Source organism: Medicago sativa, chromosome 2, assembly GCF_051527215.1.
Source record: "Medicago sativa cultivar Bolivia chromosome 2, Bolivia_mono, whole genome shotgun sequence".
In the NCBI taxonomy this organism is placed as follows: Eukaryota; Viridiplantae; Streptophyta; class Magnoliopsida; order Fabales; family Fabaceae; genus Medicago; species Medicago sativa.
In genome coordinates, this window is record NC_140750.1 from 18,268,821 (window position 1) to 18,283,056 (window position 14,236).

Sequence of the window (14,236 nt, forward strand, 5' to 3'; positions counted from 1 at the left end):
AATATTTGGATAGTCAATACCATGGTTTTAAATTACGGTCAACATCCACAACTGTGGTCTTAATAATGCTGGTGCGATGGCCTTTGCAACCGCACCACAATTGCGTATGATTTTTGAATGTGTACAGCCGCATCGTAACTGCATAAGGAACCCAACGCCGGCCCTGTGCAAGTGCAACCAGTGCAGCATCACAGGGCCTCATATCCAGGGGTCTCAAATATAATAATAACAAGCATATTATACTGTTACTATGTCATTACTACAAGCTGAAAAAAAAAAAAAAGAAGCTAGATATTCGTTACACAGCCAGATTATATTTAATATACATAAATATGAGTAAAAAATGGTTGAAAGTAGTTTGTGAGATGTATGATTAGAATATGATTCTTTTTAAAAAAAAATGTGTTTTTTATTGGAGGCCTATTTGAAATGATAGAACAGAGGCTCTAATTCGATTGGGACGACGACCCTGAAAGAACCGCACTAGACTATTTCGGCCATGTTAGCTCAAGCGTTTATTTAAAGCATTTCATAATCAGTGGTTACAAAGCAAACTGAGACTGTGCAAAAACTGAGACTGTGCAATGGTGGGTAAATAGTGTAATAGGATGGAAGTGCATCGAAGCCACCACAATATGATCGCAATTGCAACGACCTTAAATCCAACCGCATCCGCAATTTAAAACCATGGTCAATACAGTATCTTAACAACAAACATTATTTACACAAAAAATTGCTAGATATAAGCAAAATAATATGAAAGTGAATAGGAGAATATATATTGGTGCAGTATTAATTTCAACCTATTTGTGAGATTTCATATATTAGATCAAGAACAATATTACTTACTTGGTTATGGTAGAATTCACGATGTAGAGTTTTGCTTTGCTCTCTTGTTTCACTAGTTCATCAAGTTCTCCTCCTCTTTCAAGTTTCAACCCTAACCTCTATTTCATCTCTTTTTTTCTTTTGGTGCATCAACCCTTAACCTATATCTCTATTTATTTATAGTTGTTATTTAGGTTTTTTTAAATGTGCAATCAATGATAATGAGAATCCCAGTCAAATCGGTATAATAATGTAGAGATGCAACAATTAGCCAAAAATCATGGAAAATCAGGAGCAAGGAAACTAATGATTCCAAGGATCATGGGATTTTTTTTCTCAATAAAGGGTACTAAACAATAGTTTTTTTTTTAGGGAGGGTATTAAACAATAGTTTTTACGTGTTTCCATGGTTTACATAAGTTTTCGAAAATATATATATGTCAAAAAACATAATATAACTTTTTCAAGCATCAAAACAGAAAAACTTATAAATTTTCCGATTTTGTATTTTTTTCAATTAATATAATTTTTTGCCAACAACTAAGAAAGTGTTACCAAAGAGGGTAATAAGCAATGTTTTAATGTGTTGCCATGTTTTACATAAGTTTTTAGAAATAAATGTATACAATGAAACTTTGTTTTGTGGGTTGTATCCTAGAATCAATAGTATATATATAAAGTAAGGTTTTTTATACCACATGTCACTTCCACATTCATTTTCAATATTTTTATTATTTTTTCTATTTTATTTAACATAAATATCTCAACAAACTTTTGATCTTATGCACTCAGTATTTTTTATCTCAACAAACTACACATCAATCAATCAATCAATAGTATATATATAAAGTAAGGTTTTTTATGCCACGTGTCACTTCCACATTCATTCTCAATATTTTTATTATTTTTTCTATTTTATTTAACATAACATAAATATCTCAACAAACTTTTGATCTTATGCACTCAGTATTTTTTATCTCAACAAACTACACATCAATCAATCAATCAATCAATAGTATATATATAAAGTAAGGTTTTTTATGCCACGTGTCACTTCCACATTCATTCTCAATATTTTTATTATTTTTTCTATTTTATTTAACATAAATATCTGAACAAACTTTTGATCTTATGCACTCAGTATTTTTTATCTCAACAAACTACACATCAATCAATCAATCAATCAATCAATCAATAGTATATATATAAAGTAAGGTTTTTTATGCCACATGTCACTTCCACATTCATTCTCAATATTTTTATTATTTTTTCTATTTTATTTAACATAAATATCTCAACAAACTTTTGATCTTATGCACTGAGTATTTTTTATCTCAACAAACTACACATCATTCAATCAATAGTATATATATAAAGTAAGGTTTTTTATGCCACATGTCACTTCCACATTCATTCTCAATATTTTTATTATTTTTTCTATTTTATTTAACATAAATATCTCAACAAACTTTTGATCTTATGCACTCAGTATTTTTTATCTCAACAAACTACACATCAATCAATCAATCAATCAATAGTATATATATAAAGTAAGGTTTTTTATGCCACATGTCACTTCCACATTCATTCTCAATATTTTTATTATTTTTTCTATTTTATTTAACATAAATATCTCAACAAGTTTTTGATCTTATGCACTGAGTATTTTTTATCTCAACAAACTACACATCATTCAATCAATCAATCAATAGTATATATATAAAGTAAGGTTTTTTATGTCACATGTCACTTCCACATTCATTCTCAATATTTTTATTATTTTTTCTATTTTTAAAAGCCAATATTTTATTTAACAAAAATCGGGTTTTCGGGCTACTTGATCGGATTGCTTCGAAACATCCCCAGAAAATCAGAAAAAATTCAAGGACCATGACTCCCATAGAAGGGACTTCTTACGGGACTCCGCCCCTCAAAATCCAAAATTCCATCGTTTAGACACATTTTTCATATTCTCAGAAAAATCCGAAAAAATTTTCATTAGTTTTATTTGATTTTTAGAATTTTTTGGTACTATTTTTTATATTTTTATGATTTTATTTGAAAGGTTTTTAGCATTTTTTTACTCAGTTTTTTGTTGTTTTTAAAAGGAAAACTCAAAACTATTGAAATGTGAGAGAGTCTGATGGCTGATTATACATAAGAATTGTCCATATTATAAAATCCGAAATAGTAAACATGAATCCAAATTTTAAAATCCGGAATGCACAATGGCATTTTTAGAAATTTTACAGGGCGCGGGAGAAGGCAATAGGGTGGGAAAGTAATAGTCCATGTTTAAAGGACCCAAAACTATTACCACTTGGACTAATTCATTATTGATTTTGTTTCACTTTTTATTCTTGCATTGGACATTCATCTCATCATTTATATTTATTTTTAATTTTTTTTTGAAATATTTATATTTATTTTTATGATATTATTATAATTGTAAATTTAAATAAATTCAATCTAATATACTGACACGTGTATTCGTGCACACAAACTTATAAAACTTATTTAATATCTAACCCGGGCAACGCCGGGTCTCTAAACTAGTAGTTTTAGAAAGTATGAGAAAAAGAAATGAAAAAAAAAATGAAGGATTATAGTTTATATATGAGGGAAAAATAGGCAAGTCACATGAAAAATAGCGGTGATGAATTTTGAAAATATCCCATCCCTACCCCTCTTTGTTTTGATAGAACAATGATTCATTTTTAAAAACAAGCATGAATAACAATTAGAGGATCCTATAAGAAATAAAAATTTGATCAATTGTTTTGGCATTTTTTTTTTATCAATTGTTTTGGCATTCTAATGTAAACATTAACATTTTGAACCATGATAAAATGTTCATTGACCGTTATGTTTCATTCTTTGAGAGGTACCATTATGTTTCTTTGTGTGATAGTTATTAATAGTTGGCGTGCCACTGGTATTTATGTCTACTCCTAATTAACATCGGCTTATATTTGAGGATTTTAATATTGTTCTTGATAATAATGAAAATATAGGTCCCCGTGATCTTGATTTAGTTGGTAGGTACAATGCATAAAATGTGTGAACTCCAGCCACTAGGCTACTTGACAAAAAAAAAAAAATATAATGAAAAGATGGGAGGTAAGTTGGGAATATAAGTTTCCTAGAAATATTAAATATCATTTTCTCCCTAAAAAAACTATCGTTTTCTCCGGTATACACATGACCACAATCATATTATGTTGGAATTTTGGTCTAACCATTTGCGAAGATGCATTCTAAGTATCATTAGATTAAAATATTTGCAAAGGTGGGGATAGTAGTGTTACGACCCAAAATTCAAAATCGTGACCGGCACACGAACTAGAACATCCTAATTCGGCAAGCCTATTGACAACACTTAACAAACTAAAATTTAGACTATTTCCAATTTGACTTTCAGTTCAAAATAATATCCACTAAAATTTCAACAGAGTATCCTCTGTATTTTCAATATTTTCCAAGATTTTAATCCTGTTTGTCAACCTGTATTATCATCTAGAGTTTCAAAATGGTATATTTACATAACTGTACATGTCAAAATAAAACATTCAGACTTCAAATAGTTGCAGATACTCTGACTCCACATATGCATAAACAAAAGAGACATTCTTCAAAGAAACCTACCAAACAAGAGACGGCTGAACTTTGAGACTACTAGCAGCTTTCTACCTAGCTACTTGGAAATCTGAAAAAGAATAAAAAATAAAAAGAGTAAGTCACAAGGACTTAGTGAGGAGACAACAACCACTACCAACTAGAAGGGAAACACACAAGGGCACGATTATTTATTTTTCTCAAATCTAATTTTTTACTTACAAGGCTAGTATTCGTATAAAAATATAATAAATTCACAATCAAGTGTACCATGAAAATTCATAAAACTTTGCAAATTTATCAAACCAAATAAGACTATATCATGTACCAAAAAAAAAAAAAAGACTATATCAAAATTTCAATGTCGTCAAGAGGTGAAACCAAATCCACAACTTTAAAGAAAATATAGAAATCGATTATAATGAAAAGGAATAGAGATAATCAAATCCAAATAGAATATAAAAATCGGACTTAATGAAATGGAATCAAAATAATCACTTCAAAGAAAATATAAAATCATATTCAATTTCATAATACCAAAATAATCAACTTTAAATAAAGTATAGAAATCTAACTTTAGTGAAAATAATCAAATGGGTGAATCGAGAACTAGCTGCATCTCGTTGATAGCCCTCTCCTCCTAATGGCGGCCTTTCCATGGGGCGGCTCCATCTAACGGATAGCTCTTTTTTCTCGACTCAAAACAAAGTGTAAAACATTTTCAATTAGAGAGTTTACCTCTCATTGATAGCCCTCTCCTCCTAATGGCGGCCTTTCCATTGGGGCGGCTCCATCTAACGGGGTAACTCTACCTAATTGAAATCACATACTAGGTGCACCTAGGTCGTCGTCACTAAAACCATAATTTTCAAAACAATTTCTCAAAACGTCTCACAAACCATATTTTTCAACATATCGGATCAAAATATGTATCATCAAAACTCAATTAAAAATCTACCACTTGTAGTCATAAGTAAATCCAAATCAAATCCACATCGAGTACATATAAATACCAAAATCATTTTAATAATATACAAAGAAGAATTTTAGTCGTTCTTATTAGAAAAGAATCTAGATAAATTTTCTACTATGATGAGTCACTTTTTATGTCTCTTATACAAAGAAGAATTGTATAATTTTTTGTTATAATTTATATGTAATCAGAATGAAAAATGGAACAAATGAGTATTATTTTGATGAAATTAGTTAATAAATTAATCATCATTTTAATGCTTTTTACTACAATTAGTTTATAATGGAGTTTATCATTTTCTCCATTTTTTAAAGTCGGTTTAGTCAAAATAAAAAATAAACATCATGCACACACATTATCAAACGGCAACACCCAAGTTTCAATTCCAAACAAACAATCTCATGTCCTCTTTTCTTCGGTAAATTGTATATTCGTTTATTGCTTACAAATTTTAGTATTTAATTTGTTATGATTTTTTTTTTTTTTTTTGTTGAGGGAAGTAATAATCTTAATTGACATATTTAATTTATCCATCACAACACCATATATGTTGTAATGTAAATGGTAATTAATAAAAATAATAAAAAAATATTAATTGATTTATATAGTTACAGCTCATTTAGTCATTTTCACAAAAGAGTAAAGAGAAAACTCTTTTTTCGAGAAAAATTTAAGAATGCCATGAAATAAAACTTTTTTTTTTGTAGTGCCATGAAATAAACCTTTGACCAAATAATTAAGGAGTTTATATTTTATGTTTATAAATTATGAAAATTCGAGACATTATTATTTTTTAATTAAGACAAATATCTCTAAGGATCAACAATATTTTGAATGTAATTAATTTGGTATAAACTTTCTAAATAAGTGATCGCATTGTAATATTTGAAATAAACATTGTAATATTTTGAAAGAAATTAATTTGGTACAAACTTTCTAAATAGGGTATCTTTTTTTTCTTTGTTTCACGACATTTGATTCCAAAGACTTGGGAGAAATAAAATAGTTCAAGTGATTGTTATTAGTTGTTGTGTATGCTTATAGCAAGGGATCGTGACTTCCGCGTGAATACGACATAAAAAATTGTTAGAAAGTACCTCTAAATAACCTTTAAATAAGCATAAAAAAATCCTATTTTGTTCTTTCAAAAATTAAACACATACTTTAATTGTATTAATTATAAATGATTTGTTGAAACTTTGAAATGCTACAATCAGGGCTATCTTAAAAAAGAAATTCACTGAGTTCTTTAAATCATTTGAGAATATAAAACAAGTTTTCCGTTTTCCATAGTCAATCAACTTTAAATGACTTTTAAACCATCATAAAAAAAAATCCTCTTTTATTTTTAAAAAAATAAAACCCATGAATTAATTGTATTAAAGGTAAACAAATTGTAGAAATTTGAAATGCTTCAATCAAGTCAATCACAAAAAACAAATTCAAGGAATATTTTAAATCAAGCAATAATAAATAGGTATGTCTCATCCTCTTAGTTGTGTTTACTCTTGACCCTCATCCGAATCTTCAATACATGTTTTGTAATATCCCGCGTAATTTTAAATAAATTGTCGTATCAGTTACATGTCAGAACGGTAATAATTTCTGAAGGGTTAATTATTTATTGAAAAATGCGACGTCAATCGGTAAATATCTCACACATTATTCCAATGAACTTGAAGAATTATATGGTTACAAATTAATGGGGCATTTTAGTAATTTTGCCATCCTAGATATTTGAAAATGGACCAAGACATATTTTCTATCATTTTCTTCATTCTTCTACATCATTCTACTCACCAAAGCACAAAACTTTCCTCCTTCTCACTCCAAAAATATCGGTCCACACTACCACCATGTCAACCTCTCAATTCTTCACTAAAATTACTATGAAATAATCAAGAACATGATTCAAGGAGTGTCATGTGGAGTGTTTAGCAAGAATTAAGTTTCAAGATCCATCCTCCCTCCTTAAACACTCAAAACCGCCCCTCCTCTTTCTTCCTCCATAACCTTCATTTTCATTCAAGCTTCATGGGAATTAGCTTATGAGTTTGCATAAGAGCACCAAAGAATGAATTGATCACAAGGTAAGTGGCATAATCACCTTTTCATGGGAATTTATTTAATCCAAACTTTGATATGTGTTTTATGTGTAATTGGAAGAGGATTATGTGTGGTAATGGAATTTAGAAATATGGTATGAAGAAATGATAAAAAAAAAAAAACTAAGAGTTGAATTGGTGACTTTGTAGAGACAATTGAAGCTTTATGTGGTGTTTTGAGCATAAGAGGCAAGTTTGAGCATGTTGGAGCAAGACACAAAAGCTAGGGTTTTGGCTTGGCAATAAGTTTGAGGTAAGGGCTGTTAGTAGAATTGGTATTGTTGTTGTTGTTTGGCATGAAAAGCTAGAAACTAGAAGCTAAAAGCTAAAAGCCACAAGTTGTCCCAAAAACTTCCATAATTGATTTTTGAAGTTAGCATGTTAGGATTGCTGTGGAAATGGGATATGAGTTGTGTATACATGTATGTTTTGATTCTGGAAAATTTGAACAGAAAATGAATGGTTTAGAAGGAATAAGCTGTCAGTTAAGCTGTTTTGATCAAAATGCCTTAAATGACTAAGTTGTGAGTTCAAACTACTGTATAAGTGGTTCATAGGGCTAATAATACATGTTGGAACTTCTGTGTTAAAGGTTGGGTCGAAATTTATGTGATAGAAGTTATAAGTTGCTAGTTAAGCCGTTGAAGAATAGCTTAAGTTGAAAGTTAAGTTGTTTCAAGTATTATTTTCTGAAGAACAGCTTATGAGAGATATGTTTAATTGACATATGAGTAATGGAAAAATGATAAGATGGTTTAGTGATGTTAAAAGTGCTTAAATGATAATTAAGCTGTTTTAGAAGTGCTTAAATAGCCAAACGGCAAACTTCTGGTGCAGGGACTGAAATGAAAATTTTTGTGTAAGCTGGTTGATGAAGTAAGGCTATGTCACGAGTGGTTTGAATTGTTTCAGAAGGGGCAAGACCTATAAGCTAAGGCATAAGCTATTTTGGGAAAGTGATTATAGAGTTTTGGAGATAGCAGAGCTGCAGATTTTGGGATAAGCTGCTTGCAATTTGCAGAAATGATTCACGGTGAGTTCCTTTAGTTAGAAAACTTCCCTTTGGGTAGTTAAATTATGCCTTTAGAATAATAGAATATGATTTAGTACATTAGTACATAATTTAGTGACAATATGATTAAGATTTATACCCTTGCTAGAGTACTCTAAAATAACTTTTATGTTGATAAATATGATTATGGTAATGTAGAAGTTAGAGGAAAAATATTATGATAAGTTTTACGTGAGAATGAATAAATATGCAATTTCGGCTAACGTTACGTAAAGTGAGAATTGTTTGATTTTATTACTTTATTTCGACTCTTAGCTAATATAAATTATACTTTTAAGGTAATATAATGGTTTGACTTAGCTAAGACTCAAATTCTCATTATTGCCGAATATGTAGCCGAAATTGTATTATGCATATCCTCTAATCATACACTACCATAGTGTATATTTATTTGTGTAAAGTAATGTTTAGAGTAAAATAGCTATTGAACAAATTATTCATGGGTAAATTTCCAATCATTGGAAAGTAGAGAATTCTAAGTATGGAAGTTCGGCTTAATTAGTCGAATTTAATTTATCAGGATATGGGGAAAATTTTATAACCTTTTAGAAATGGCATATGACAACGATATGCCTAGAACCTGAATAGGTTAGTATCAGAAATAATTTCAGAATAAAGATGGAATTACTACGTCTTTATTATCAGTTTCAGGATGTTTTCATTAAAAGAAAATTAGTTAAGATAAGTTATTCCTCTCTATCTCCCCGTCAGTAGTGGAGTTGAGGATTGACTCAGTTATCAGAGAATCAGATCAAGTTATAATATTAAAACATGTTTAAATTGTGGCTTTCGCTATCCCGCCAGTAGGATACGAAAGGTTCCCGCCAGTTGGAACGGGCACTATCCGCGAGGATGACCCCACAATAATCAGAGGAGTCCGGTATCCCCGTCAGTTGGGTTCCCGCCAGTTGGAAATATTTATATATATACCGGTCAGAGTGGAATAAATTCCGGGGTTACTCCACCTGGGTTTATTCCGTAAAATCAACTCAGATAATATTGTTTGTTCAACGCTAACATTTCTAACATAATATGACAGACATTATGATTATAATTATGATTATGAGTTGAGTATTAGTATCAGGATTATATCAGTCTTTTAGATAGCGATCCTAGTTATCCCCCGATCGCTCAGTTATGCATGATAAAACTGCATAAACCCAAAATGGTTGAGTTTAGAGACAAATGGCGATCCTAGGTTCCCTGAGATTGCCTACAGCCTAGGATAGGTGGAACTCACTGAGACATCCCGTCTCACCCCAATCCCTTTTATTTTATTTCAGAGACACAGGTGGATCGCAAGCAGGGCAGTTCGTGATGAAGTAGAAGAAGAAGCTGGACAATTATATTTACTTGTCATTGCATGTATGTTGTACACGTCAGTGGTACTATTTTAAATGTATAGACAAGTAGTTTTATGATATGTTCAGAAGAAATTTTATTATTGTAATTTTAATGTATCCAATGCCAAGTTTAACGAGCATACTAGATATCCTAGGTAATTTCTAGTATGGGTGTTACATGTTTCTACTATTCTTGGTAAACAATAGATCATTAAACCATCTTTCAAATAAAAAATAAATCAAACCAAGCAAGTTCTTGGTAATCATGAGAATCTATCAAAATATGAACTTCATACTGATAAAAAAATTGGGAAAAATAACTTATTTGATATTATGTGGTTGCTAATTTAAAATTTAACAGAAAAACAATTGTCACCCTTAAATTTTAAATGAAAGTTAAAGATAAGCTAATTAATTAGTTGTAGAAATTTCTATTATACTTATAAATGATTATTATAGTTTTTTATTTACAAGAATTGAAATTTTTAGTGTTTTTATTATGAATTTTTTTATTATAGAAATCATTAAAAAAAATTATTTCTAGAATCCTATGTGCATTAAATCAAAATTAAAAAAATATATTTTATCAGAAGTAAAATGAATAAAATTGGATATTTAAAGGTTTTGAGTTTTTTTTTTTGGTACAAAAAGGTTTTGAGTTTTAATATGAAAAATAATACATAATAAAAGAGAGTACAACGGACACTCTAACTCATATTATACCATGCAAACCATTCTTTTTCCTAAAAAATAAAATTAAAATATACCTGTTTTTCTCCTGAATTTTTTATTTTTTTTTAGTAAAAGTGGGATGGGCACTTTCAATATGTCATTGTTTTTTAATGAACTGAATAGAGTTCCATTGATGAGGGAAATAGAATCATTCAATTCATTCGTCGTCTAATTAAAAAAAATATTCAAAAAAAAATTAAATTTAAGCAAATATAATTTTATGATCGTTATGGGTATGAAAAAAATTAATTATCGATGAGGAGACCTATTTCAAAATAAGCAAACATGCTTTTGTATCCGCGCCTACATGTGTTCACATGATGGGTCGGTTTTCATTGTAATCTATTACTTGATGCAATCAAGTTTCATTAGGATGGATTAACAAATGATTGCACATAACTTTTTAACAAATATCTTATATATATATATATATATATATATATATATATATATATATATATATAGTTAAAGGGTGCATTATTGCACATGTTAAAGTATCTAAAAGCAGCAACTATTTATTGAAAAACAATAATTATTTATTAAAAAATTACATATTAATAGAAAATACACAAGTTCCAAATCAACGATACTACTTTAAACTTCTTAACATGTGTAAATTTGCACATGATAGAAAAACTCTTTAATTAAATGTTATAAAAATTTCAAGACTTGGACTAGATTCTACTGTTTAAAACTTGAACACTTGAATTTAATTGAAACACTTTGAATCTCTATGGCATGGACCAAGTATATAATAGTGTGAACATTAGGTCAGTGCCTAGAAGAAACGTGTTGTATAGCTCAAGTACAATGTTAAATGAGCAAAGGTGGATACATCGATGCCTGAATGAAGTAAAAAATAATGAAGGGTCCCCCACCTTTGTGAACAAGTGTGGGTAAAGAAGTTAGTTCATGAGAGTATGATCTGTTTTTGAACATGGAATAAAGGCACCCTTACTTGAACATATATGGAAATCATTGACGTTATGAATAGGAAGAAGATTAATTTTAAGTGCCAACAAGAAACTAAGTGGGTGGGTGAAAAGGTGAAAGAATTAGATAGTTCAGTATTTAAGCATTGTTAAACTGGAATAGTTAGAGCGAGAAATGGTGTAGGCATTATTGAGGATAAGAATGAAAAAAAGATATTGTGAATGTAAAGAGGATATGAGATTGGATTGTAGCCCACAAATTTGTAGTTGTTAGATTAATCTTTACTCTTTCGTTTCAGTTTGACCACAGTATCTCAAACTTCTTATTCCTTAACTCAAACCATTTGAACTATTCAACCCCTTGAAACAATTTATTAGTTAGGATAAAGATACTAATTTAAAATAAAATATAGTTGTAAACTACATATACTTTATATTTGTAAAAGCAAATATCTTAATAAAACTATATAATATTTTTACAAAAATTACACAAAATTACGAGTTATATTTTTTGTAAAAAAAACTTTACAATTTATACTAAAGTTACTTTAAATTTATACTGATTTATATATCAAATAACTTAAATATTCACTAACTTTGTGTAGATTAATATTCAATTTAAAATATATATATATATAGTTAAACTTAAATAAATATGTAAATTGTTCGAGTAAAAGTAAATAAAATAAGTACGTTAATTTCCGTTGCATTGCTTATATTCTCTTACTATCATTTTTAGTTTTTATGACAAAGACAGAAATGAAAATAGGCATGTTTCAAGACATAATGATATGTTTTTCTTTTTAACGCTAGAACATGTTGTAATTGTCATTGATGAGAATTAGAACAAATGGCGTGTCACTATGCAACTTTAAAAGGAAAAGCTGCACTTAAAATGCATTAAGAGGTAACATTAAAATTTAAAGTAAAAACATGTCTCCACTGAGATACGCTTTGTTAGTGTTGTCTCCACCGCACTTTTCTTTGCGTACTCCTTTGTTGTTGTTTTTGAAGCAACACAAGCCAAAATTGCTTGGAATTCTGTGATGACGAGTTTAGCATCAGGGTGCAAATGACATGGACGAGGCAATTATTTTTATAAAAGTTTCTTAGACAAATAATTTATTTCAAATGGTTCTATCACTCTTTTTCTCAAAATGAAAAGCTTATGCAAAGGAAGTGGAGAGAAACTACTCATGTTATTGTTGAAGATGTGAAGAAAAACAGTACTTCACTAACAAAAAATAGGGATAAGGGTGATACATTTGAAGACTATTATACATTAAGAAATTTAGCACATTCCAACCTTGATGACAATGTTGTTTTCGAGGGGTGTGTCTTCAAGGATATAGTAAAGGCTGATTAGAGTAGTTTAAGTAGTTAAGAGGTACTTTTTTAGGATATAGTAAAGAACAAACTAAGAGTTACTAACTCTACGATACCATTCAGCATTTTCCACATTTTTTAGGCTGATATGTTTAAATATAAAGGATTCTCATATAAAGCTAATATTTTTTCTTTCTCTTCAACGTGCACACATATGCATGCAAGGGTGTTAATATTAATTTCGTGACTTTACATTTAATATGAAGATCTGCATATCAGTGACGATGACGTGAAGAACCTGTGTTTGATTGAAATTGAAATGCTGCTTCAGGAAAATAGACAGTCGCTTACTGATTTCAAATCTATGCCCAGGCCAAACGCAACAGACATGCCAACTTTCACAAACAAGCTTATTGTTGATGAGCTAAATTACAACAAAGATGAACTGGAAAAGACACACGCTGATATGTTACTGATGCTAACTGATGAACAAAGATGTGTGCATGACAAAATCATGGAGTCTGTTGATTCTGACGACGGTGGTTTCTTTTTCTTATATGGTTACGGTGGTACTAGAAGAACCTTTATATGGAAAACATTATCGGCTGCTGTTAGATCGAAGGGGTTAATTGTATTGAATGTTGCATCCAGCACTATAGCGACTCTTCTATTACCAGGTGGAAGAACCGTGCACTCGACACTAACAGTCCCTATTGAGATTAATGAGGCATCATCGCTTACGATGGAAAAGGATAATCCTAGGGCAGACCTGGTGCATGCTGCAAAGTTGATAATTTAGAATGAGGCTCCAATGATGCATCGATGGTGCTTTGAGGCAGTTGACCGATCAATGCATGATATCATGTCCAAGAATGATCCCATGTCCAAGAATGATCCCTTAAACGAGTTTAGACATTTTGGTGGAATGACAGTAGTTTTAGGTGGTGATTTCAGGCAGATATTGCCTGTTGTTCGAAAAGGAACGAGGCAGGATATTGTTGATGCCTCAATCAATTCATCAAAGATATGGGATTATTGTAATTTGTTGAGGCTTACTGTTAATATGAGATTAGGTGCATCTTCGGTACCTGCAGAGCAGGAAGAAATTGTTAATTTTGGTAATTAGAGACGTCAACGACACTTCGGATGAGAATGGTGAAATGCAGGTAGAAATTCCTGAAGATTTGCTCATATCAGACACAACAAATCCGTTGATGTCACTTATAGACTTTATGTATCCCGATTTGAATGATAACCTTGGTGACCCGCTATTTTTCCAAGAAAGGGAATACTCGCACCAACGCTTGATT

At 30.2% G+C, this 14,236-nt stretch overlaps 1 long non-coding RNA gene across 1 annotated transcript; it reads left to right on the forward strand.

The window, feature by feature from the left end:
- Nucleotides 1-6,982: 6,982 nt before the first annotated feature.
- On the forward strand, nucleotides 6,983-10,076 carry LOC146945162 (uncharacterized). Its single transcript, XR_015026260.1, has 4 exons — nucleotides 6,983-7,506; nucleotides 7,672-7,774; nucleotides 8,359-8,554; nucleotides 9,877-10,076. It is a non-coding gene; the product is annotated as an uncharacterized LOC146945162 (long non-coding RNA).
- The last annotated feature ends 4,160 nt before the right edge of the window (nucleotides 10,077-14,236 follow it).